The sequence below is a fragment of the Callithrix jacchus genome, chromosome 20, assembly GCF_049354715.1.
Source record: "Callithrix jacchus isolate 240 chromosome 20, calJac240_pri, whole genome shotgun sequence".
In the NCBI taxonomy this organism is placed as follows: Eukaryota; Metazoa; Chordata; class Mammalia; order Primates; family Cebidae; genus Callithrix; species Callithrix jacchus.
The window spans coordinates 29,408,942-29,434,067 of record NC_133521.1 but is presented as its reverse complement, the minus strand read 5'-3'; the positions used below and the strand labels follow the sequence as shown (position 1 = coordinate 29,434,067).

The following is a 25,126-nucleotide window of genomic DNA, read 5'->3' as shown; positions in this document are numbered from 1 at the left end:
TTAGAGAACACTTAACTTTTAATTCCAATCACTGACTCTATACCCTCATTAGAGGCTTCTGCTCTCATAAACATTAGCTCTACTTTTTTTTTTTTTTTGAGACACAATGTCCCTCTGGAGTGCAGTGGTGCGATCCCAGCTCACCGCAACCTCTGCCCCCACCAAATTCAAGTGATGCTCCTGCCTCAGCCCCCCAAGTAGCTGGGACTATAGGTGTGCACCACCACGCCTGGCTAATTTTTGTATTTTTAGTAGAGATGGTGTTTCACCATGTTGGTCAAGCTAGTCTTGAACTCCTGACCTCAAGCGATTTGCCCACCTCAGCCTCCCAAAGTGCTGTGATTATAGGCACGAGCCACCACGCCCAGCCTCTACTTGCTTTTAACCACACAATATTTTACTAGTATCGGTTTACACAATTTCCATGTAGATTTACATACCATTTTATCATTTTGTCTGTGTCTCATTCATTCTTAAATTTCAGATCTTCCACTTGAAATTACTCTTTTGCCTAAAGTATATATATATGTTAAATTTTCTTTAGCAAAGATTGGCTAGTATCACATTGTCCCCATTTCTAATATCTAAAAATGTCTTTTTTCTCTTCTTGTTTTCATAAAATACTTTTGATGAATTCTGGTTGACAGTTGTTTTTTCTCAGTACATTGAGCATATAATCCTATAGTCTCCTGGCTTCTACGGTTTGTGTCAAGAAATTGGCTGCCAGTCTAACAGCTGGTTTTTATAAATGATAATTTGTTTTTTCCCCTTGGCTGTTTTTAAAATCTTCTCCTTGACTTTATTGTTTTATGGTTTCACAGGTATGTTCCTGGCAGTGAATTTCTTTATTTCTCCTTATGATTCAATTGGGATTCCTTAATCTGTAGATTAGTGTCTTTCAGAAAAGTTGTCAGACATTATCCTACCCCATTTTTTGTCTCTTCTCCTAAAGTTTGATTAGTCATAATTTAGATTTTTTCATTTCGTGTCCCATGCCACTTTGACATTTGTCATGTATTTGTTACAACATTCCATTACATACTTCTTCGGATATATCTTTTTATTCACATAGTTTCCCATAGCTGTTTCTTGCCTCAGTTAAATCTGCTCTTGGAGCTTCAAGTTTTAGCTATGGCAGTTTAATTACTAGAAACTGGTTTTTCTTCAAATCTATTTGCTGCTGTTTTCAAACTTCTCCTTTATTCTTAAAACATTTTAAGTAAATTTACTTTAAACTTCTTGGCTTGAGGATTTTCAGACCACAAGTAGTATGTATAACATGTACAGACCCATGTTATACCTGGTTGTGGCTATGAATTTTCAGGGGCCATACCTGCTCCCGGCAGCCTCCCTCACCCACATACTCACAACCTCTCTGTAGAACACTATATTTAAACAGCCATTTTCCTTCTAGTCCCTTGAGGACATTGGGTATAGGATGGGTTTACTTTTAGTTCACTCTTACACTGATATTCTACCCCTTTGGGTTCTCAGCTTTAAGAAGACATTTACTTGGGAAGTTCCTGGATTTCAACTCCTTTTTCTTATTCCCTGGAAAATCACAAAAACCAAAGTTTACAGTTCAACTCAATTTAGCAAATGTCTTCAAGGTGAAAGCTGACTGCAGTGTTTTGCTTGCCTGACTTAGGTTCTTGCTTTCATTTAGTTTTAGGTTTGAATTTCCTTTATTTTCTAACCAGCTCAGGAATACAATTTTTTTTAAAGTCTTATTCATTATTTTTAATATTTTACTGGGAAGTTGGTGTTAGTACTTAGCCACACTGCCAGAAATAAAATTAATCTTCTAAATGTTCTTAATTTTGATATTTTCCCTTTATATTGGTTTGAAAATTACACACTGGAATTTTATTTTTTAATAGATACGCTTAAGCTTTTACCATTAAAAACAGATTTAAATTCCAATGTCAGTCCTCTATCTTTCTTTCAAATAATACAAGGAATTTCGGACTCTTAAAGCAAAGTCTTCCTCCATTCTACATGGTATTTTTGTCCAGTATTTTAGCTTCACTTTTATTTGCCCTTTAAATTATTTATTTATTCTTTTTTATTATACTAAGTTATGGGGTACATGTACAGAACATGCAGGTTTATTCCATAGGTATACACATAACATGGTGATATGCTACACCCATCAACCCATCATTAAATTAGGTATTTCTCCTAATGATATCCCTCCCCTAGATCCCCACCCCTCAAAAGGCCCCGGTGTGTGATGTTCCCTCCCTGTGTCCATGTGTTCTCATTGTTCAACTCCCACTTATAAGTGAGAACATGCAGTGTTTGGTTTTCTGTTCTTCTGTTAGTTTGCTGAGAATGATGGTTTCCAGCTTCATCCATGTTCCTGCAAAGGACACAAACTCATCATTTTTAATGGCTGCATAGTATTCCATGGTGTATATGTGCCACATTTTCTTTATTCAGTCTATCATTAATGGGCATTTGGGTTGGTTCCAAGTCTTTGTTATTATGAACAGTGCCACAATGAACATACGTGTGCACGTGTCTTTATAAAAGAATTCTTTATAATCATTTGGATATATACCCAGGAATGGGATTGCTGGTTAAATGGAATTTCTATTTCTAGATCCTTGAGGAATCGCCACACTGTCTTCCACAACGGCTGAACTAATTTACACACCCACTAACAGTGTAAAAGTGTTTGTATTTCTCCACATCCCCTCCAGCATCTATTGTTTCCAGATTTTTTAATGATTGCCATTCTAACTGGCGTGAGATGGTATCTCAATGTGGTTTTGATTTGCATTTCTCTAATACCAGTGACGATGAGCTCTTTCATGTTTCTTGGTCTTATAAATGTCTTCTTTTGACAAGTGTCTGTTCATATCCTTTGTCCACTTTTTGATGAAGTTGTTGGGTTTTTTTCTTATAAATTTGTTTAAGTTCTTTATAGATTCTAGATATTAGCCCTTTGTCAGTTAGAGGGATTGCAAAGATTTTCTCCCATTCTGTAGGTTGCCTGTTCACTCTGATGATAGTTTCTTTTGCTGTGCAAAGCTCTTTATGGTTGAATTAGATCCCACTTGTCTATTTTGGCTTTTGTTGCTGTTGCTTTTGGTGTTTTAGTCATGAAGTCTTTGCCCATGCCTATGTCCTGAAATGCATTAATTCGATTCATAGGAAGTTTCAAAATTAATACAGAAAAGTCCAAATATCCAGTTTCCCCCAATGGTTACTTCTTAAATAGCTATGTAAAATTCCAAAACCAGGAAACTGACATTGGTATGACATTTTTGTGTAGTTCTATGTCACTTTATCACAAGTGTAGACTCATATAACCACCCCTGCAATCAAGGTACAGAATGTTCTGTCACCACAAAGTTCTTCTGTATACTGTTCCTTTATACCATCCCTGTACTCCTTTCTGCCCCACTTCCACCTACCATCCTTAACACTGCAACCACTAATGCTCTCTTTCAATTTTGTAATTTTGAGGATGCTATGTAAATGGAATCATACTTTAGCTTCTTGAGATTGGCTTTTTGGTTTTTTATTTTTTGCTCAGTATAATGCTCTTCATTTTTCTTGGCTCATTGTATCACTTTAAGTACATTCTTTAATAATTCTTTCACAGAGAGTCTATAAGTAAGTGGACTCTTTCACTTATTTGTTCTAGAAACATCTTTGTTATGCCCTTATTCTTGAATAGTAGCTTAGGTAGAATTATGTATCAATCAGCTATCAATTGGGAAAAGAGAAACAATTCCAGGTATTTAAAATTCAACAGTATCTTGATACAGAAATTTAGGTACTACAAACTGTTAGATATACTCTCAAGCACTTCTTAATTAAATATTCTCTCTCCTTCATTATTCCATGGTCTTCATCTATAACTCTTGATAGATGTATGTTGAACTCCATATAATATTTTCTATTTCTATAACTCTGTACCACTTCAGGATCATTTCCTCAAATCTATCTTATGGTTGTTAATTCTCTCTTCACTGACCATATTTTTCATTTTTCAGATATTCTTCTTTTATGAATGTTTTGCTTAAATATTCATTTTATTTAAAAGTAGTCTATATTTTAATATTTATATTATGTGCTCAATTATCAGAAGTTAATAAAGGATAATACTGGCATGTATTTTTTCTACTGATTCTTGTTCATACTGGCTGTTTCCCTGCATATTTAATAACTTTTAGAAAGTGATACCATGCTAAGCAGTGGATTTTTTGAGGGAATACAGTGTAGCCTGGGTTGAGAATGCACCCTTCTAAAATGGCTTTTGTCTTAAGTTTCTGTAAGGCACCTCAGAAGTATTAACATTCAGTAACTATATGTTGGTTGATTTCCCAGCATATAGAATTAGGCAGGAGTATAAATGTAAACCCTAAACCTAAAAAGGGTATGCCTATGATTATGATCAGAAATTCATGGGGAAGGTTTTAAAATTTTCCCTACTTAGACACTGAGCCAAGGTTGAGAAAAAAAACTTCCTTGTCGTCTATGTCTCTGTTTATTTTTTAAACCCTCTATATTTTTAGGTTTTAGAATTTTTCTTACTTTTTAAAAAATTGTACTTTAAGTTCTGGGGTACCTGTGTAGATCTCGCAGGATTGTTGCATATACACACACATACCATGGTGGTATGCTGTCTCCATGCCCCCGTCACCTACACCATGCATTTCTCCCAGTGTTATCCATCCCCATCCTCCCCACCCCTGCTGTCCCTCCCCTAGCACTCCACCCTGCAACAGACCCTGGTGTGTGATGTTCCCTCCCTATGCCCATGTATTCTCATTGTTCAACACCCACTTAGGAGTGAGAATATGCGGTGTTTGGTTTTCTGTTCTTGTGTCACTTTGCCGAGAATGATGGTTTTCAGATTCAGCCATGTCCCTGAAAAGAACAAACCGATCCTTTTTAATGGCTGCATAGAATTCCATGGTGTATATGAGCCACATTTTCTTTGTCTAGTCTATCATTGATGGCATTTGGGTTGGTTTCAGGTCTTTGCTACTGTAAACAGTGCTGAATAAACATACATGTGCATGTGTCTTTATAATAGAACAATTTATAATCCTTTGGGTAAATGCCCAGTAATGGGATTGCTGGATCAAATGGAATTTCTATTTCTAGATCCTTGAGGAATCACCACACTGTCTTCCACAATGGTTGAACTAATTTACACTCCCACCAACAGGGTAAAAGTGTTTCTATTTCTCCACATCCTCTCCAGAATCTGTTGTCTCCAGATTTTTTTTTTGAGACGGAGTTTCGCTCTTGTTGCCCAGGCTGGAGTGCAATGGCACAATCTCGGCTCACCGCAACCTCCGCACCCTGGGTTCAGGCAATTCTCTTGCCTCAGCCTCCTGAGTAGCTGGGATTACAGGCACGTGCCACCATGCCCAGCTAATTTTTTGCATCCTTATTAGAGACGGGGTTTCACCATGTTGACCTGGATGGTCTCGATCTCTTGACCTCGTGATCCACCCGCCTCAGCCTCCCAAAGTGCTGGGATTATAGTCTCCAGATTTTTTAATGATTGCCATTCTAACTGGCATAAGATGGCATCTCAATGTGGTTTTGATTTGCATTTCTCTAATGACCAGTGTCGATGAGCATTTTTTCATATGTTTGTTGGCCTCATGTATGTCTTCTTTTGAAAAGTGTCTGTTCATGTCCTTCGCCCACATTTGAATGGGTTTGTTTGTTTTTTCTTGTAAATTTGCTTTAGTTCTTTGTAGATTCTGGATATTAGCCCTTTATCAGATGGGTAGATTGCGAAAATTTTTCCCATTCTGTTGGTTGCCGGTTCACTCTAATAAGTGTTTCCTTTGCTATGCAGAAACTCTTAAGTTTAATTACTTCCCATTTGTCTATTTGGCTTTTGTTGCCATTGCTTTTGGTGTTTTGGTCATGAAGTCCTTATCTATGCCTATGTCCTGAATGGTTTTGCCTAGATTTTCGTATAGGGTTTTTATGGTGTTAGGTCTTATGTGTAAATCTTTAATCAATCTGGAGTTAATTTTAGTGCAAGTTGTAAGGAAGTGGTCCACTTTCAGCTTCTTGCACATGGCTAGCCAGTTTTCCCAACACCATTCATTAAACAGGGAATCCTTTCCCCATTGCTTGTTTTTGTCTGGTTTGTTGAAGATCAGATGGTTGTAGATGTGTGGCATTATTTCTAAGGCCTTTGTTCTGTTCCATTGGTCTATAACTCCATTTTGGTTCCAGTACCTTGCTGTTTTGATTACAGGAGACTTGTAGTATAGTTTGAAGTCAGGTAGTGTGATGCCTCCAGCTTTGTTTGTTTTGCTTAGGATTCTCTTGGCTATGTGGACTCTTTTTTGGGTCCATATAAAGTTTAAGGTGCTTTTTCCAGTTCTGAGAAGGTCAATGGTAGCTTGATGGGGATAGCATTGAATCTATAAATTACTTTGGGCAGTATGGCCATTTTAATGATACTGATTCTTCCTAACTATGAGCATGGAATGTTTTTCCAACTGTTTGTGTCCCCTCTTATTTTCTTGAGCAGTGGTTTGTAGTTCTCCTTGATAAAGTTCTTCACATCCTTTGTTAGTTGTATTCCTAGGTATTTTATTCTCTGTGTAGCAATTGCGAATGGCAGTTTGTTCTTGATTTGGCTCTCTTTAAGTCTGTTATTGGTGTATAGGAATGCTTGTGATTTCTCCACACTGATTTTGTATCCCAAGACTTTGCTGAAGTTGCTTTGTCAGCTTAAGGAGATTTTGGGCGGAGATGATGATGGGGTCTTCTAAATATAAATTATGTCATCTGCAAATAGAGACAATTTGATTTCCTCTTTTCCTAACTGAATACCCTTTATTTATTTTTCTTGCCTAATTGCTCTGGCTAGAATATCCAATACTATATTGAATAGGGGTGGTGAGAAAGGGCATCCTTGTCTAGTGCCAGTTTTCAAAGGGAATGCTTCCAGTTTTTGCCTGTTCAGTATGATATTGGCTGCGGGTCTGTTGTAAACAGCTTTTATTATTTTGAGATACATTCAATTGACACCTAGTTTATTAAAGGTCTTTGGCATAAAGGGCTGTTGATTTTTGTCGAAGGCCTTCTCTGCATCAGTTGAGATGATCATGTGGTTTTGTCTTTGGTTCTGTTTATGTGACAGATTACATTTATAGATTTGTATATGTTGAATCAGCCTTGCATCCATGGGATGAAGGCTACTTGATAGTGATGGATAAGCTTTTTGATGTGTTGTTGCATTCGGTTTGCCAGCATTTTATTAAATATTTTTGCATCGATGTTCATCATGGATACTGGCCTGAAGTTTTCCTTTTTAGTTGTGTTCCTGCCAGGTTTTGTTATGGATGATGTTGGTCTCATAAAATGATTTAGGGAGAATTCCCTCTTTTTATATTGTTTGGAATAGTTTCAGAAGAAATGGTACCAGCTCCTCTTTGTACATCTGGTAGAATTTGGCTGTAAACCTGTCTGGACCTGGACTTTTTATGGTTTGCAGGCTATTAATTGCTGCCTCAACTACAGACCTAGAATTTTCCTTACTTTCTTGTAAGAACAGCTATGCAACCAAAATGATTTTGTTGCATTTTATGGCATTTCTAAATATGTAGTAGTACGAGAGTTTTCAAGTTACTATTAAGTTGCCTGTCCAGGAATTCTCTATTAAATCCTTTTATTCTTCACATTGCCTGTGGCACAGCATCTAGTAAGCAGCAGTATATCATAAATGTGATGCATGGCTGGTTGAATGAACAAATTACTATTCTTTATCAGCATTCATTTCCTTCATTAATTCTTTTCCTCTAACTTTGATTTCCCAAATTATTCATTATAAATTTGTGAATTACATATTTTATGGACTTCATTCAAGACTAACATAATTTTCTCACATTAACTATTATACTAGTCATGGTAATCCTGCATTCAGTTTCTTTCCTTCTATTTGACCTTCATGGATCTGTTGGTCCTCTTTTTACCAAGAAACTCTTGCTATGTCATTTTACTGCCAATGGGCTTGCAAAAACCTTATTTTGATCATTTTTATCATCTTAAACTCTTTTCTTTCAATAGTTATATTCAATTGGATTTCCACTAAATAAGGTGGTGTCAAGTGTGAGTAGCACTTAATCATTGACTGCTATTATATTCTGCTTTATTCTTGATAAGTTATAAATCTGAGGAAGATTCACATAAAAATTTGTTTTAGTTTCCAGATGGAAATATTAGAATATCAGAATAATATTTATAAATATCATAACTATTTTAAAATCCTAAATAATAAAATAGAAATTGCTACTTCTTACATATTTCTGCCATCTTCACAAACATTAGAAACACACCATATATTTACTAAAACATATACACACCATCTAATTATACTTTTCTTCATACTTATATATGTATAAAATTCACAGAAACCTTCTCTCCTTTACACCTCAACACTATCATATATCTTCAGTGAAATTGCTGCAAACCCGAGTATGATGTCAAGAACCCAATGGACATTTAATAAATATTAATTTGTGACAATCATGGTAATCTCACACAGGCCTTTTGAAAGTGATTTTCAGAAATCATTGGCTACTCTTTGACATAGATTAAAAAACCCTCCCTCAGAAGAAATGATTGCCTTTCAATCACAGAAGAAAAAAATGCAGCAAAAACAAGTGAGATAGAGTCTTTTTATTTTTAAGCTTTTTATTTTAATCCAGTGTATTACAGCATTAGGTAACATAAAGATTTCGGATAAATAAAACTATGTAAACTCAAGTTAGTGACATACAATTATAGAGGGTTTAACATTTTTCCATATACTGTGGTATGCACTAATAAATTCCAATCTGTAGTTTTAAATACAGTAGCATCTAAGCACTGATACAGACCTGCAATTATGTCAATGGACATCCTATGAACATTAGTAGTGAAGATACAAATCCACTGCAGTAAGCTGATTAGCAATGCTAATGTGCATACTACACAGTCATATAATTAGAAAGAGTTTTACTCACAGTGATGTTGAGGTTAGGAGGTTAGGACAGTTTCCATTTCAAAAGATGGAAGAATCCAGGTTACCATGATAGAGAAAAGTAAATCACCTAACTTAAGCTGTTGAAAATATCATGGTTTATTTTTTTTAAAAAACTTCTACCTTTCTTTGTGAAAATTAAGGTAAATTATGAATTAATTCTTTCCCTGCTAAAAGAGTTTTTTTTTTTTTTTTTTTTTTTTTAAAGCAGACCTTCGGCCGGACGCGGTGGCTCAAGCCTGTAATCCCAGCACTTTGGGAGGCCAAGGTGGGTGGATCACGAGGTCAAGAGATCGAGACCATACTGGTCAACACGGTGAAACTCCGTCTCTACTAAAAATACAAAAAAGTAGCTGGGCATGGTGGCACATGCCTGTAATCCCAGCTACTCAGGAGGCTGAGGCAGGAGAATTGCCCGAACCCAGGAGGCGGAGGTTGCAGTGAGCCGAGATCGCGCCATTGCACTCCAGCCTGGGTAACAAGAGCGAAACTCCATCTCGAAAAAAAAAAAAAAAAAAAAAGCAGACCCTCAATAGGCAGGATAAAGAATCTCCACCATGTAACACTACATTAGTCCAACTAAGTTGTCTCCTCATTGTCCACCTAAGAGAGAATGGAGCTTGATTAGATTAAAAAAATAATAAAAATGTTCATGGTTTCCCATGAAATGGAAAGATGTACAGGGAGATGTCGAGGAGAAAAAGAGCAGGGAAGGCAGTCAGTAACAAACACTTGTTTATAATGATGATAAGAATCCATTTCCTTTATGCAACTTTTTTGGTGTTCTGTTTTTATATCCCTTCTCAGCTATAATAATCTACAAAATATCCTTAGCTTTGGTGGTTTGTAATTAGCTAAAATAAACAGTTATCTTTGCTTTAAATGGAGAACAACTGTTAGTCGATCACTTAAAATATTTGCAGATAATTCCATCCTGAAACCATAGGTGTAAAAACACTTAAAGTTGAGACAAGCTATTTTATTTCTGACAAGATTTATCACAATTGGAACATGTCACCCTCATCATACTTTGTGGTGGGATAAAGTAGTGTTGTCATTCTGCTTTAGAGAAAGAAACTGGATCATTTCTTTTAAGTCTTGTGATTATATTTAAATCTTATATACATGCCCTGAAATGAAAAGGTATTCTCATAAATCCTTGCATTATGCAGGAAAATGTCAACTGCAGCTTTAACTAACATTATGTGAGACAAAAGGAAGCCCAAAGTATCCACTCTTGATAAAGACTAGATGTTAACACACATGCGCATGCGTGTACTCACGCACGCACGCACACACACTGTGCCTCCTTAGAGAGCTATTTCTATTTTCATAATATGGTTAAGTTAGGTTTACCCAAGGAAAAAATTTTAAAGCATTTATCATTTAACACTTCAATGGAATTACTAATAGGAATTATATTGAAGTAGGTCATCCCAAATCCGCTCTCAAATGACAAGAGATCACATATAAGTCAGCAAACATTTCAGACACAATAGCCACAAAACCCCCTTAATTATTACCAGGTATATGGTCTAGTATAATAAAGATCAAATAATTTAAATTTCAAGCCAGACTTATAATTACTATCTTACTACCATCTCAGTTAATCACTCATAAAGTAGATGGTTCACCTACCAATAAAATAAGTATTTGCCTTTCTTTCAGTCCATGATACATCCTATTATTTTAGACACCACACACACACACACACACACACAAAACCCTATGGCTAGAAAAATATGAATTCAAGTTAAAGATAGTAAACAAAGGAAAGTTATCTTACTTAAATAAATAACCTTCGAAGTTGTAAATTTCTAGTTCATGGAACATATTTGTCTTACTCTTTGGAACATGCTTTCTAACTCATTCACACAGAAGTCACTATAAAGTGCTAATTAATACTAATGATGAAATCTGTAAAGGATTATTTCGGGCCTTCCTTACTGACTTGTACATACCTGTCCTAAGTTAATTTGTGTGTGGGCAGGGGGAGTCCTATAAGCCTCTACTATTCCACAATGAGGAAGAACCACTATGAGAGTATACCTTAAGAATAAAAAAATGTGATGCTTTTGGTAAAATCATCTATTTATGAACTAAGTATAAAATGTAAAACACCTTATGTCTGGGTGTTCTAAATTTACATCAAAAGTTCTTAGTTTATGATTCTTAAAATATGGGAACTGAACAAGTACTCGTTGTTATCACTAGTCACTTACTCCTATTTTTGGCTGACCACATTTCTGGTTAGAGCTCTGTTTGGAAGCTTTAACATATTTTGGCTGTTACACATTACTCCTGGCTGAAACTATAGCCAAGGAAAGTTGCTTGTCAGTTTACTAACAGCAAATTATTCAAACATGTTCTATCATTTGTAATTTAGAGGGCCTGTGGAGAGAGGGGAGAGAGGAAGGGAGGAACAAACAAAGGTTGGGAGGGTTTTCTCAGGGTTAACAATAAAATTCTAAAAATTGTTTCCATTGTTGAGTTAAATAATTTAAGTTTTAAGCTTAGCCCAGACTTGCTTTTAAGAGTCTACATATTTTATCTGTGATGAATTACATTATCCTCACTCTTAGTCAGAGATGCAATATCGTCTTTATTTTAACATACTTCTGTGGAGGCATGTGGGTTCCATAAAAAATGAGCAACATTAAACAGTTTCACTTTATTGTGCTACTGAGATAGTAAGCTCTATTATCCAAAAGTCAAAATGCAAGCTAAAGTATCTAAATGAAATATTCAGGAAATCTCTTTATAGTTCTTTCAGCGTTCTTCTAAATAAGATTATTTCTTTCCTATGTTCCTAGTCTAAAAACTTTAACTCCATTCTCTTGAATGAATGAAAACTATTGAAATTCTTATTTTCCCCTAAAATCCATGACTCGCCCATAATTGTGGGACCCAATGAATCCTCCTATTGACTGAAAATACATTTATATCTTCATTCAACAGACGATTCTCAGCAATGGAAAGGAAAAAATCACAACTGGATACTTTTGTGCATTTGAAATCATAATGAAAAATAATATCGTAGCATGATATTTTCATGTAACAAATAACTATATATATACAATATACAGACTGGATACTGAGGGATTACTGTATACACACACACATACAGTCATCCCTCAGAATCCTAGGGGAACTGGTTCCAGGACCCCCTGCAAATACCAAAGTCCATGGATCTTCAAGTTCCTTCTATAAAATGGTGTAGTATTTGCATATAATCTACACACATCCTCTCATGTACTTTATATCATCTCTAGATTACTGATAACACAATGTAAATGCTATATAGATAATTATTATGCTATATTGTTTAGATAGTAATGACATAAAAAAGATCTGTACATGTTTAATACAGACACAATCATCCATTTTATTCTGAATATATTACAACTATTAAAACTCCAGTTGGTTGAATCCATGAATGTGGAACCCATGATATGGAAGTATAAGTGTATATATCATACATATTTTTCATATATAATCATGGTCATTATGTAAAAATATGTATGTGTACATATGGAGCTTTATCTATATTAATATACTACTCCTTATCTTGATTTTACCTTCAACCTGCCTTATCTTGATTTCTACAATAATTATCATTTGAGCAGGGGAAGAAACACTATTTCCATTTTATAGGTGAAAAGAAAAAAGACTGAGAAAGTGACTGATCCAAACTCAAACCTATCAAGTCGCACAGCCAAGCTTTGAACTAATCAGTCTTTTCATATGTTTCACTGTGATAAAATTATAAGCATTGTTAGAAATGTTCAATATTTAACCAATTTCCTTGTTAACATATTTCAATAACAATTTTTAGTAATATCTGTACCAACTAATTTTTATCGTAAGTTGCAGCTCTGCACATATATGCAGAAAAAGTATAAACTTTAAAGGTAAAAAACAGACCATTTACATGGATTCCAAAATAAATCACTTTGCTAATGTTAGGAAAGGTCTCATTCAGCTAATGAGAATAAACAGTATAACAGCACTGAGATCAACTTTATTTAATAATTTGATTTCCGCCTTTAGCATTTTTTATGACATTAGAAAATATGTTAATTTTTCTGTCTGAATTAAGATACATAATGCTTCTTAAGGTCAAGAGAAAAGGAGTACTTTTTATATAGGGCATTATAGGATTGCCTTGAAGGGCCTGAGACCTAATTTACGAAGGTAGACATTCACATCATCCTTCCTTTTGTACGTGTGCACATTATTGCATCGGCTGGCTGTTTTCTATCGTATGATCTCCAAAATAGAGTTCTATTATTACTGCTTTTTCTAACATCTCTCTATTAATATCTCACTCTCTACCCAGGCTTCCTTGTCATTATCTCCTACATTCTGAGAAGTCCTGATGTTATAAAGATATTAAATAAAAGGTGTAAGTATAGCTACAGCCCAAGCCAGCCCACCAAAATTCAGAGGCCAGACCGTCCCAAGGAAACCAACCTGAAAGTAATAATGTTAATATTTGTTTAATGTTTTAGAGATTCTTATTATATGTTTAAAATTTATTAAAGATGATTTAGACCATTAGCCTTTAGAATACTGCATTAACGCACATATCTATTTTTATTATTTAATTCATTATACTGTATTAAGAACTTGATTATATTCTTCTAAAAATATTACCATTAACTTGCAGATATCTACTAATGTGTGATCCTGTTTGTAGATTAATCAAGGCCCCTTGATTTTCATACTCCCCACGAGCTCTGGACAAAAAAAGAAAGTGGAAAAGTAGTAAATCAAGAAAATCTGTAGAAGGCTTTTAGAGAAGAGATAAATTCACATAGATAAAACAATCTAACAAAAATCTTCCTGACTACAATTCTTTTTTGCCTGACTTTAGTATCTTCTCACTGAAGTATGAATGGTCAAGTAGAAGAGGTAGAAATACTGATTACAGAGATAGAGATAATACAGTACGGGTCAAAAGAAAAGTGTAATATTATTTCCCAAAATGCAACGCTTCTTTCAAGATCACATTTTCATGCATTTATGTATAAAAAATAATTAAGTTGAATAGAAAAACATTTGGTGTGTAATAATAAACTTTATTGTTGACTTTCAGTATCTCTTTTAATTTATTCTATGGGGCTTCCCATGTCTGTGTATTAAATCTAGGGCATATTTCATGTTTTCATTCATTTATACTATCAGAATATTCAGCAATTAATGTCTAGTCTAGTCTGGTACTTAAAATTTTGAAGTCCTGTTATAGGCACCTGCCATGAGAGAGGGTGGTCAGAATCTCACTTGCAGATCCTTTGATTTAACTGAAACTCTTTCTCAGCTTACTGCTCCTGAGAAGATGGCACTTCAGTGGACTTTTGGGATCATTGGGCCCCTCCATGCAGTCTATGCATCTAAGTCAACCCTGTATCACCTTTTCTGTGGATATGACCTACTTCTGATCCATGACATACACTTAAGAAACATTTGCCTAACAGTTACCTGTCACTCCACCTTCAAAGCAGCTGGCCCATCGGTCTCATGCTCTTTAGATTTCTTAGGCATAAGTCAGCTAGCAGGTCTTAAATGGCAGGGGTCACTTATTAAGTTCTACATCTCTTAAAGCCTTTCTCTCTTGGATTCAGATGAAAGGAGACCCTCCTTTCCTTCCCCTTGGAGGGCTGGGCGCGGTGGCTCATGCCTGTAATCCCAGCACTTTGGGAGGCCAAGACGGGTGGATCATGAAGTCAAGACATCGAGACCATTCTGGTCAAACAAGGTGAAACCCCGTCTCTACTAAAAATACAAAAATTAGCTGGGCATGGTGGCGCATGCCTGTAATTCCAGCTACTTGGGAGGCTGAGGCAGGAGAATTGCTTGAACCCAGGAGGCAGAGGTTGCAGTGAGCCGAGATTGCGCCATTGCACTCCAGCCTGGGTAACAAGAGCGAAACTCCATCTCAAAAAAAAAAGGAACCACATAACTGTTTTTCTCCGTCCTGCTCCTGTAAGAACTGGAGGGTATCTTCATATCTTACCTTAAAATCTTTTGTCTGAGGGCCATAGTTAAAACAAACACAGAGAGTCCCATTTTAAAATTCTGTTACACATGGTTACAAACTTGCACCAAACTCAAGGTTAGGGGAAAGATTTTTTTTTAACCAAATAAGAGCAAATGCTCGCAGATCATTTGAAATTGTTTATTGCTGAAGATAACTAAATGAACAGTACTTACCACCATGTTTACATTTGCCAATCATATGCTATCTTCATATCAATTAAATAAAAATATAAAATTATTGATGATTTTCATGTACCAAGGATGAATACTCAAATGCTAAGAAAACATTCATATTACTCTACACCCAAACTGTTAACCTTATTTCCATAGAGGAATTTCTATATAGAATCCAGAGGTAAACAAGAGCCCAGGGAGAAGAAAATGTCTGTCCTTTTGGCAACATTATTTTATTATAAGCTTTTAAGAAATAATTAACATCATAGAGGTCAAATAGAGATTTTATACCAAAGAAGATATTGGCTCCGTGAAAGCAACAAATTGATTCTATGCAGAATGAAAATCGGGAGCTGATTTTAAGTCAACAGTTTTGTAACATGGAAAAATGATTTTAAATGGATTCTGGTGGGTGTAAAAATTTTTCTCCAGAACTTTCAATGGTGCTTGATGAGAATCAACCTTTGACTTCCATAGCACTTGGGTTTGAAATGCTTCTGGAACCTCAGAAATCTTACTATTAGTATTTCAATATGATCCTTTTCCATTTTTTTGTGAACATCAGAGATACACTAGTTATATCACTATGAAATATTTTCCTTATAATTTGCCATTTTAACAAGTCTTTTCTTGGCCTTTTCAAATTTTACTTGCTCTTTTACCATTATCTGTTTTTAAAGCATCTTTAATTGGTTTGAATTTTAAGTATTAGTGCAGGGTTTATCTGGCAAAAAAGAGTTATTTATGGAAAAAAATTAATAACTAATTAAAACTATGCTTTAGCACATTTCATCAAAACTGAGAAGAATATAATTTAGAATGCAATCTATCCAGAAACTGATTTTTGAGCACTTGCTTCTGGTTACTGATTATCCCATAGACTTAGAGAAAGAACTATATGAGGTATACTTGGGTACACGGTGAGCATGTTAAAATTAAGACATAGCATTAATGTAAAATTCTTGGCAGAAGTCAAACAAACCATCATGTGAATATAGATTTTCATATCTAATTCTATGAGGCTTTTTTTTTTTGCCAGTTCTACAGTTTAATATTATTTGCTTTCTGCATTATCCTTCACAGGCTATGGCCTTTGACAAGACAATGACAGGCAAATATTTATAAGCCATAGATTAGTCATAAATTTGATCCAATCAAATGATCAGTAAGCACATTCGTATTGCCACAGTTGTTATTATCTCTTTTGGAAAGGCATTGGAAAGTTTCATTTTGTTAATTTCAAATTAGCCAATTCTCAGAACTAATTGAGGTTCCAGTGCCCAACGGACAGCTGAAAGAACCTAAATTTGCTTCATTTCCTTCTTCAGTCCTGTCTTGTGTGTGTATGTGTATAAGTATAAAGACATGATTATTTTTGCAGCTTTTGGCCTGAATGCTTGTCACTCCATTTTATGTAATTCATTTTATAAAATGCAATTTACCCCTTTCCAAAAACGATGCTTCAGTTGCAATCTTTGTGTTTTTAGAATCTCCATGGAGGCAAGCTTAGCTAATAAATGTTGATTAATATAGCCAAATACTTCAAACTCCCTTTACTTGGAATACTATCATCCTACTTCAAACTCCCTTTATTTGGAATACTATCATCAGATTGGTTTACAGAGAGAAAGAAACAACAATAAGGTCAAGAGGAATGGAGATTGGGTAAAATAGCAATAAAAAGTAATTATATAAAAATGCTAAAGGTATAACATCTGTTTTTTTGCTTAGCTCACTGAGCTTGACAGTTCCAGATTTATGCTACTGTCCATGTTTAAAGAGATACAAAAAAGGGAAAGGGAAAAGAATGTTTATGTGAGACTATTAAATAGTGCAGGGAAAATACGACTCATTATTACACTGGTAAAGAAAAGAGAAACTCAGTAAAATTTCTTTCCACAGATTTGCCTTTGTGATCTGCAAGGTGCTGTTCCCCTGCTTACATTCCGTTACCCTGGCAACACACTCCTGTAAAATAAAGATTATTAAAGCGCATATGATTATTTTGCTGCTGAGTGAATAAGACAAGCCGCTTCTGAAATGCCTTATCAGAGAAATTCAATTTTAGGCCAAATTGTGTTTTTGCCTCCTTCTAGCTTTTCTCCTCCCTCCCCCCACTTCTTATAAAAACCATCATCTCCACATTTACTACATGGTATTTTGTTACCCATTCATATTCTTAGTATTTTAAGTCAGTTTTCTTTTAATTTCATGAAAAAGCATTTTACCCAATTTTTTATAGCTCTAGTCTATTTTCTAGCTATCTACCATCTGTTTGCAAATCAAAATTACAAAGCAATGTGTTCTTGCTTTTATTTGTTATATAGTAATAGTAGAAATATTGGGTTCTGTACCAAACACAAATGTATATATTATACATTGGCTATGCTATATTTGACCAAAGGATGATGCAAAAAGCTGAGATAAAGCATGTGGTGCCATTTTAAAGGCTGCATATCCAGCTGTACTGGTCATCCTCACCCTTAAGTTGAATGTCTTGTGCTATTTCATTTGACATTGCCCTAAAGTGATGTTATAGAGATGGGTAGTTTTACAGCCATGTTGACAGCCAATCACATCTTTGTTGCTTAGTATCTCTACATTTGGAGAAAAGATTCTTAGGAGCCCTGAAATTATTTAATGTATTTTAATATTAGCCAATTTCTTGAAAATATAGTAATGGCAACTTTGCTAAAACTATCTAGTGATTTCATTAGAAACTACAGCTTTTAGCATAATTGGGGTCCAAGCAGAGGTCAACAAAAAAAATAAGTAAATTGATAACAGTAAATGCATATTATGTTTCATGCTATCTGTGTGAAGAAGTTATCGTTTAAAATCTTTTAACACAGGAAAGAGTTACATCAGCTTCTAAGTAGAGGTGGATGGAATGAAGTTTGTTCACGAAAAGGTAAGTTTCCAACAAAGGCCACAGAGAAGATTCCTTACACGTCTGTTAAAGCTGGCATGAGACATGAATGGATAAGAACAGCCCTGGAGAAAGCTTCATCCTGTACTCTCCGACAGTGGACGGTTGAGAGGGATGATATTGTTAACTACTGAGATTGTTTATGGGACATTTTCTCACTGCTATAAAACACTGGCATATAACCTAACACTTCTGTGTCATGAAAAAAAAGCAGAAGTACAATGCTGATATTCTAATAACATGAAAACATTAATATTTGCTCTGTTAACACTCATTTTCAGGCCCAGCCAAAAACCATATTCTTACATTGAACAAGCATGCAGGCCCATTGGCTTGTTATGTAACTAACTACAAATCACTGTTTATTACTAAGAAACAACATTGATATTTAACAAGTTGTAGGAACTCTGAGCACATGTGAAATGAAATAGTAATTCTTCTGATGAAACAAACCAAAATCAAAGATTGTAAACCCAATCTTTGGTATGTTAACACCACCATGGAACTTATGACTATAATTCACTCCCAGCACTGCCCAGAAGGTGTCACCACAGCCTCATTGGCTTGAAGGACTTGGGGACATGTGGGGGAGTAAAAAGCAAGGGGAGGAAAAACAGACACAAAGAAAAAATAAATGTTCATGCAGACAAAGGAATATAAAACAAGTACTAGCTGTAATATAATGCCAAATACAGAAACCCAAGCATTCACCCCATGCTAAAACTACAAAATTACTATAGGAGAAAGGTGGGCCTCCACTTGTCAGTGAGAGTAGAAAGTGGGAGATTCAAGGAAGGTGTTACTTGAGGTAGTCATTTTGTAGAAAATAAAAAGCAGGTGATAAATAGAAAATATCCATGTACTGAGCCTGGTCCAAGCTTCTCACCTAAACTGATTTACCTCCTTATCACATCCAGTTGTATAAGCTGCACTGAATCATATAAAAAGAAAGATAAAAGGACAGCTGGGAAGAGATGCTAGGAAGAATCAAAGAATAGAAAACACAAAGTCTTTTATTGAGAAGCTGCACAAATTAACTCCAAATTACTGCCACAGTCAGACATGAGGAGGCTTCAAGGCACAAAACTTGTTGCTGCACTCCATCTTGCTTTATTGTGGTGTCTTCACTCATGTAGCTAAAAGCCATCCCTTTTATAGTACTATATCTTTTAATCTCCGCTCTTCCCCCCGTAGTTTAATTAAAAGACAATGAACCTTTTAAAGTAGTCAAATGGAAAATATAAAATTACACCATTCTATCAAAGCTTAAGATATTCCTGTTCTTAGAGCATGAGAAGAATTCAAAATAACATACTTTGTATTTTATTACACTTCAGTCCCTCTGTGCCATTTCTTCTTCAGGGCTCTTAGTTGGAATAGCTATTTGAACCAGAAAGGCAGCTCACCCTCAGACTGATAGAGCAAAATTAAAAACAAGCAAACAAACCAAAAAAACCAAAACAGTCAAGTTAAATAAATTGGATCTATTCTCTAGATCGTTGGGCTTTATTTTTTATTTTTAAATAATATTATTGTAATTTTTCATTCCTTCTATGTTTAACTGACATAGGTCTAAAGATTAGTAGCACTTCTTATTTAAGTATTATTTATTCAAAGTATTGCCAGTTTTAGGGCATGTGGGCTAAAATAAGATAAATATAGTAAAATGTTATTAGATGATTAAGTAGGCCTAAATTCTCAGCTTTCCTCAAACTCCACAGCCTAAATCTATTAGTTTTGGCAAAGGGCACCAAGACAAATCCACGTTGTCTGAAATGTTCCATGGGAGTCTTTAAAAATGAAGGTCTTGTCTACTCTTTATGGACATTAAAATGCTTCATCCCAAGGACCCCTTTATAGCAAATTGCAAGCTGTTCTGTTTTATCTGCTTTGACAGGATGAAGGGCTGAGCTGGCCCTAGAGGGATGGGATACAGAGTCTGAGTAGTTCAAACTTGAGATTTCCAATAAACCATCTCCTACAATTAGAAGAAAGGCACAGAGGAGATTCATTGTAACAGATAGTTCCAACCCATTTAGAATTATTCTATTCTCTCCTACTTATTTCATCACTAAAAATCTAACAAAAATCATGTTCCTCCAATACTCCACTCCAAACTAGTGCCTAAAACTCTAATAATCAGCCTAGTTGAGGATTAGCATATACACATCCTTCTTATTAGTCCCTTGATTCTGACACCTATTATATTAATTCCTGATTTCTTATCAATTCAAATCCTTTCAACACTATACCTACCCAGTCATTATTCTTTAAGTTCAATTGTCCAGTATAGGTTGAAAACTTCCTGGCTTCTTTTATTCTTACTAGCCTATCAATCTCCATAAAAGAAACACTTGCAGATTTCAGTTAGTTAATAAATGCTGTCAAGGCATGAGATTTAGGTTTAATTCTTCATCTATAGATACCTAATATAGGAACCTTGCTAAAAACTTCCAGACACTACTGAATTCATTAATGCTAACTCTCTCCCTTTCTTTTACCCTTCTGTAATTAGGACGTCTCTTTTTTGAGTGTCATCACATGTAATAATATATGGAGAGTCTGAACTATTAACATCGAATAAATGATTCTTCCCTTTAGAATGTAAAATTATAATAATAATCCTATTTTTAAAAGTCCCCAAAGCCACATACTCATAAGTACACCTCTATGTAAGACAACTTATAAAAGTAATAAAAATGAAAAGATGGGGAAAAGAAGTCTCTCATCAGCACCTCCAAAACTTTAACAATAATAAAAATAACAATTTATCATGAAAGATGCCACCAGTTCAGGGAATATCCCTCAAACATATTCTGAAACCTTATAGTACAGTACACAATAGCTGAAGCTCTGATAACGTTGAAATCATCCAATCTGTTCCTGTCTCCGGTTCTTATTTTTCTATACCAAAACATCATTAAAATTGTACAAATTTGCCAAAAGGAAGAAGAGAATATAATGCAAACTTCACAACAATTAAAATAGAAAAGCATTAAAAAAATGACTTAAAGCACAAGCATTCAAATCAGACAGACCTGAATTTGAATACTCGTTGTGTTGACTACTGACAAGTTCTTGAACAGTCTAAAATTCAATTTATTCTTCTATAAAAAAAAATCAACTTTGAAGGGTTATTGTGATTGAATAATACAGGTAGAATGTTCAGCATAGTGCTTGTTATAGCAAATAACAAATAAAAGATAGCAAATAAATATTCACATGCTAGCTACTATGGAAAGGATTTTCCTGGGGGAGGGGGATCTATTGCAAAATGAAAATATTCATTTTATATAACTTGTTTTATAATAAAAAAAATAACATTCAATATGGAAAAACAAATACAAGTTTCACCCTGTTGACAATTTAAAATTAACCTAAAGAATAAATATTGTTGCAGGCAGTGGCTCACATCTGTAATATCAACACTTTGGGGGATCCACTGGGTAGACGGCTTGAGGCCAGGAGTTCAAGCCCAACCCAGACAATATGGTAAAACCCCATCTCTACATATTAAAAAAAAAAAAAAACAGAATAAACACTACTGGGTTGTCAATAATGAAGGTATAAGGACTTTACTATTTGATATAAAATTTGACATATGCCCTCTGCTCAAAACAGAAAACATGGGAGAAAAAATATAAAAACTGATAACCAAAAACAAAAGACATAAAAAGGCTCACAAACAAGATATGCACCTCCATGAACCAGTATGGAGAGAGTGCATAACAGTGTGCAGGGCTGAGGCTACTGTGTGTTGGACTCAGGAAGCAAACAGTGGTAGCCAGGCTTTGGCTCCAGTATGGTAAGGGGGACTAAATAGGTTTCAGAGAAATGGGGTATAGAGAGCGTATGGCTTGATATTGGAGGCTGGTGTGGGGCTTCCCCTCACTTGAAAGCTCAGTGGCTGAATCTATAACACTCTGAGCTGGACTGTTATTAGAAGGCGTAAGTCTGGACAGAAGTCTTGAGGAGTCAGATGTAGGTAACTGAAAGATCATCACAGGACGGAATGAACAAAGACAAGAAGAACAAAACACTCATAAAACCTCTTGCTCAAATATAACTGCAAACTAAAATTCACAGAAATCTAATCCTAGCAAAGGTATCCAACAGAATCAACAAATAGACAGTCAGAAAATGAATTCACTCTGGCCAGGCACAGTAGTTCACACCTGCAATCTCAGCATATTGGGAGGCTGAGGCAGGAAGATCATTTGAATTCAGGAGTTCAAGACCAGCCTGGGCAACATGGCTAGACCCCATCTTTACAAAAAAACAAAAAAATTGGCTGGGCAAGGTAGCACGCGCCTGTAGTCCCAGCTACTCATGAGGCTGAGGTGAGAAGATAGCTTTAACACAGGAGGCGGAAGTTGCAGTGAGCAGAGATCTGTACTCCAGCTGGAGCAAGAGTGAGACCATGTCAAAAAAAAAAAAAAAAAAAAGAAAAGAAAGAAAAAGGAAAGAAAAAATGACTTCACTTCCGTAGAATTAGTTTCACTCAAGAAGCCTAACAATGACTTTAACAGAAGTATATTTGGAATATCTAAAGGCATAAATTAAAGAAATATAAAATATTTCAGGCAAAAAGCAATAAATTGTAAAATGAAAGAGGCAGATATATAACAACAGGTACATGTGGAAAAAAATTAGAAATGAAAATACAGTCACTGAAATTAAAAACTTAACAACATGAATAAACTCTGGACTGCATCTTGTACTTCAAAACCCTAAAAAAAAAAAAACAATGAAAAGGCTATTAGATCTATTAAATGAGCTTAGCAAAGTTGAAGAACATGAGACAAAAATATAAAAATCAATTGTATCTCTATATGCTACCAATGTATAGACTACAATTTGAAAATAAAACTTAGTAAACAATTGCATTTACAATAGCATCAACAAGAATAAAATACATAGAAATAAATATAAGACAGATATGTACAATGAAATCTATAATTATGTACAACATAATTGAAAGAAAGTTCAAAATTTTACAAGATCTAACTTAATAGAAAGATATCCAGTGATCTTCCAATGGACTGAAAGACTTAGTAATATTAAATGCGCATACTCCCCAAATTGTGACCTACAGATTCATTAGGAATTCTATCAAAATATCAGATGTCTTTTGCTAGAAACTAACATGCTAATCCTAAAATTCATATGAAAATTCAGAGGACCCAGAATAGCCAGAATAATCTTGAGGAAAATGAACAACCTGTAGATTTTATACTTCCCAATTTCAAAACTGCCTACAAAGCTACAGTAATAAAGATTATATGATATTGACATAAAGATAGACATATAGATCAATGAGACAGAATTAAGATACCAGAAATACACTCTTACATTTCTGGTCAATTGATTTTCAATAAGGATGTCAAGATAATTTGATGGGGGAACATCAAATTGTGCTGTGGTAAAGGGATATCCACATGCAAAAGAATGAAATAGTGCCCTACCTCACACCCTATATAAAATTAAGTCAAAATGGATCAAGTACCTGAAGGTAGGAGGTAAAACTATTAAACTCAAAGAAAAATAATAAGAGTAAATATTCTTGACCTTGACTTAGGCAGTGATTTCTTATAGATGGTACCGATAACACAAGCAGTAAAACAATTTGATAAAACTGGACTTTATCGGAAATTTGAAAAACAACTTTTGTTCTTCAAAGGACACTATTAAGAAAGTGAAAAGATAACTGACAGAAAAAAGTATTTGCAAATCATATATCTGATAAGTAACTTGCATTCAAAATATATAAAAGACACACATAACTCAATAAAAAGACTGAAACTCCAATTTTAAAAACAGGCAGAGGATTTGAATAGAAATTTCTTCAAAAAAGATATAGAAATGCCAAAAAGCATGTAAAAAGATGTTCATTAGTGATTAGCCACTAAGGAGATGCAAATCAAAACCACAATGAGAAACCACTTCATACCCACTAGGATATATAATAAAAAGAAAATAACAAGTATTGGGGAAAGTGTGGAGAAACTGGAACTTTCAGACATTACTTGCGGTATTGTAATACAGTGCAGCCACCTCTGGCAATTGCTCAAGACATTAAACGTAGAGCCATCATATGACCCAGACCAACAATTCTACTCATAGGAGTCTACTCAAGAGAATAGAAAACATATTACCCACACAAAAATTTATACATGAATGTCTGCAGCGGCATCATTTGGAATTGTAAAAAAAAACAGAAACAATCCAAGTGCCCATCAACTGATGAACAGAGAAATAAAACATGGTAATATGATTACACAAAATGAAAAAAGAGAAAGGAATGAAATACTCATACATGCTACAACATATATGAACCTCAAAAACATTATGGTAAGTGAAAGCAGCCAATTACAAAAGACCACGTATCATATATTGTATAGTATCATATATGCAGATGTTCAGAATAGTCTAATCTGTGGAGACAGCAGGTAGATTAGTGGTGACATAGGGCTGGGGGCATCAGCAAATGGAAGCGGGAGTAATAAATAGTGACTACTAATAGGTACAATGTTTATTTTGGGGGTGATGAAATGAAAATGTTCTGAAATTAGATTTTTGTAATACCTGTGTAACTATAAATATACTAAAACACACTGAGTTGTACACTATATACCAGTGATGCGTATTTATGACATGTAAATTATATCTCAGAAAGTGTTTTTAAAATGGTTGGGGATGCAGATGTAAATTGCTATAACCACTTAGAAGAACAATTTGCCAACATCTAATATAGTTTATAATACACATACACCCAGAAAATCCATTTTAAGGTACACAATGGGGCAAAAATCTTAAAGCATGAGGAGACAGGAAAAAAATATTGATTGTAACGTTGTTTATAATAGTTGAAAAAATGGAAACTACCCAAATGTTTATTAAGAAGTGAAAGGATAGGTTGGGTGCAGTGGCTCATGTCTGTAATCCCAACACTTTAGGAGGTGGAT

At 34.8% G+C, this 25,126-nt stretch overlaps 1 protein-coding gene and 1 long non-coding RNA gene across 3 annotated transcripts in view; one reads left to right on the top strand and one right to left on the bottom strand.

Moving 5' to 3' along the window:
- LOC128930322 (uncharacterized) overlaps positions 1 to 14,116 on the top strand; it is an 85,204-nt gene extending 71,088 nt beyond the window's left edge. The window contains exons 2-3 of one of the 2 annotated variants that reach the window (XR_008478247.2): positions 9,228 to 9,287; positions 13,359 to 14,116. This is a non-coding gene — a long non-coding RNA (uncharacterized LOC128930322). Of the gene's footprint in view, positions 1 to 9,227 lie in introns of both variants that reach the window. The other variant, XR_013530128.1, reaches the window with a different exon arrangement.
- Positions 1 to 25,126, bottom strand: part of LOC118149687 (uncharacterized) — a 325,586-nt gene that overhangs the window by 243,750 nt on the left and 56,710 nt on the right. The gene's annotated exons all lie outside the window — the stretch shown is intronic.